At 23.9% G+C, this 3,346-nt stretch overlaps 1 non-coding gene across 1 annotated transcript; it reads right to left on the minus strand.

The window, feature by feature from the left end:
• Window positions 1-2,988: 2,988 nt before the first annotated feature.
• Window positions 2,989-3,095, minus strand: LOC112536998. The gene has a single exon (XR_003080918.1). It is a non-coding gene; the product is annotated as a small nucleolar RNA R71 (small nucleolar RNA).
• Between the last annotated feature and the right edge of the window lie 251 nt (window positions 3,096-3,346).

Here is a 3,346-nt window from a genome sequence, read left to right on the forward strand (position 1 = left end):
AAAAAATAAGATTACACATAAATTTGAATCCTATGTGTTAAAAATAAGTACACATAAAAATGAGTAATAATAACAAAAGAAAGTAATTAAATTGTAGAAAGAAAAAAAATTAATTAATAAACTTAAATTAGTAAATAAGAAATAAAATTAAAAAAATATCAAGAAATAAAATTAAAAAATCAATCTAATTAATGAGCTTAAATTAATAAATAAAGAAATAAAAACAAAAAAATACATCAAATAGATAACAAAATATAAATAAAGATTTTGTAATATAGCAAAAAATACCATATAAAAATCAAGTAAAATTAATTATTAAAATTAAAATAATAACAAAACAAATATATACAGAGATTAAAATTTAAAAAGTTGATATCATTATAGTTATAGATTAAACAATAAAAGAATTATTTTTTATTAATTAATATTTATTAAAAAAGTGATAAATGTCATTCTTTAGTAGTTCTATATAGTAAGCTGTGGTTAAACTATTCTTTTTTATATTCTTAATAGTCAATATTTATTCATTATATTGTGAAACTAAATGTAAATTAGATATTTTTAATTTTTCTTTTTAAATTCTTAATATTTTAAAATTTTATTAATAAATTAATATAAATATTATTTTAAAATTATTTATTAATTAATTCTAATATTATATAAATTGATACTATCTATGTAATTGATATTATTATTTTTAGAATTCTAAATCATTATATAATTAAAAAATTATAATATTTAAATAGTATTTTCTAAAATTAAAGTAATTATATAATTATAAAATTAATTTAATAATTAATATACTATTAAAAAATAGTTAATATAATATTTTTAGAATAATTATTATCTAATTAAAAATTAATTTATCATTAATATGTTATTTCTTAGAATTAGAATTAGTATTTCATTAGGAATGTAACTTATTAATTAATAAATTAATTTAAAAAAATTACAGAATTACACATAAATTTGAATATCTACATTAAAATAAATATACATATCAAAATAAAATATGTATCAATAAAAAAAATATATGTCAGAATAATTTAGATTCAAAAACTAATATATACGATAGGTTCATATTAGGTTTATTAGTATGTTCTTATATACATAATGTGGAAATATGTGCTTATTACCTCACCTTAGCCTTATTATCTAATTTCAGGTGATAATGGCCAAAGAAGAAGAATATGGACCAAATATACATAAATAACCTTGAATTGGACCGTTGTTATGAAAGGCTCGGAATAAAGATACATGGACTACTAATGTTGCAGGCTTAGCCGAATATATGAAGGCCCATAAGGGGATATTAATTAGTTATTATGTAATTAAGGATAATTACTTTTAAGTTGTTTATTTTGTTTAGGATAATTAAGAGTATAGCTATAGCAGTATTGCGCTTAGAGAAGGACTCTATAAAAAGAATCTCTATAAGTAGTGGAGATCAGGTAAACAAGGGGCATGGATCTATCATTCTTCTCTCTACAAATTCTCTACAGTTCATCTTCCATAAACATTCTAGTTAGTTTGCATTATTCGTACAAAGATCAAAGAAGCTTTTCAGGACGTGGAGAGTGTGGACCAACCATCTTCATCCTTTAAAGAACTTCTGGATTTTGAAGGAGTTTTAGTTTTCTATTTTATATTTTTTATGTATTTCTATTTAATTATAGTGACTGTTGGATTAAATATGTCAGATTAATTTCCATAAGTGTTTAGTCTAGCTTTTACTTATGTATGAACCTTATATATTATGAGTTTAATGAATGATTTCTTTACCTTCATATCAGTATTAGTTTTATCATTATTGTTAATTGACCATCATATCAATTTAATAGTAATATTTGTTATGAAAATCTTTAGGTTAAAAGTATTAGAAACATCATCTTTACTTTAATCTATGATAGTATAAGAAACCTAGGTTGCATCATTAGCTTGAGTGGCTTAGAGAAAAGGCACATCACCATCTCATTCATTATATTCGGGCTTAAGGGAAAATAAGGGGATTACTAAGTATAACCTAGATTAAATGCTATTTTATTATATAGTTTACATTAATCATTTCATTTGCATATTATCTTTTAGTTTATTTAATTTCTTTTATAAACCTTACAACTATTCTCAAAATATTGGCTTAAAGTGTTTAGATTTATTTTTTAATATTTTTGTATAATAGTTTGTCTTTATAGTATATGTTCTATAGTTCCTTATGAGATCGACCTCGTGGTGAACTTGCTCGTACTAAGTTTGAGACATCAAGTTTTTAGCGCCGTTGTTGGAGAACTATGTCAATATTATATTGATTAATTATCAATTTTTGTTTCTTGTGTTTTTGTGTGTTGTATGTTTATGTATTTTTATTTTATCTTTAAAATTTCGCTTCCAAGTTTTTAAATCTAAAATTTTTCCTTTGATTTTGTATGCCTAGCAGGAAAACAAAATTAGGTGATTCATCAACTCATAATTCCTATAGCTTACAATCAGCTGTTAAAAAGGCAGAAAAAGACCAAGTAGAAAGTGAGTTTATACCTCCAAAAGGAGAAGAAGAATTTAAAGAAGAGCTAGAAGAAGGATTTGAAGAAGAGGTTGAAATAATGGCCAATGACCAAAAGAAGTTGTAGCTCAAAGGCAAATAGCTACTAAAGATTATGCTCATCCCATAATTGGTAACACTACTTCATGCATAGTTCTAGGTGATACATCTAGAAATTATGAACTTAAGAACATCAATTTTAATATGCTCCCTTCATTCTATGGTATGCCTAGTGAAGATGTATTAACATGTATTAAGAAATTTTATGCTATAATTCATACTTTTCTATTATCTAGACTAAATGAGGATCAATTAAGGATGAGATGTTTTCCTTACTCATTAAAAGAAAAGCAAAGGCTTAGTTAATAACATTGCCTCCTAATTCTTTGAGAAATTAGGATGAAATTTATCAAAAAAATTTGGGTAAATTTTACTCACATCAAAAAATTAAAGAATTAAGGGCTGAAATTTTTAACTTTTATCAAAAAGATGTTGAATCTTTTCATGAAGCATGAGATTGCTTCAAGTCACTCTTACTGCAATGCCACACCATAGATACCCACTTCCTATAACTAACCAATCATTCTATGATGGTTTAACACAACAATATTAATGTATGGTTGATAATGCAGCAGGGGGTGCTATGCTAGAAAAAACTACTGATGAGGTTTATGATATCATTGAGATGTTAGGAGCCAATTTACAATAAAAGAGTGTGAGAACAAAAAGAGTAGGACTGAATGAAGTTGTGTCTAATAATGAAATGGCTATGTAAATAGCTGAATTAATTAAACAAGTTAAAATTCTTAC

Source organism: Ricinus communis, chromosome 8, assembly GCF_019578655.1.
Source record: "Ricinus communis isolate WT05 ecotype wild-type chromosome 8, ASM1957865v1, whole genome shotgun sequence".
Taxonomy (NCBI): domain Eukaryota; kingdom Viridiplantae; phylum Streptophyta; class Magnoliopsida; order Malpighiales; family Euphorbiaceae; genus Ricinus; species Ricinus communis.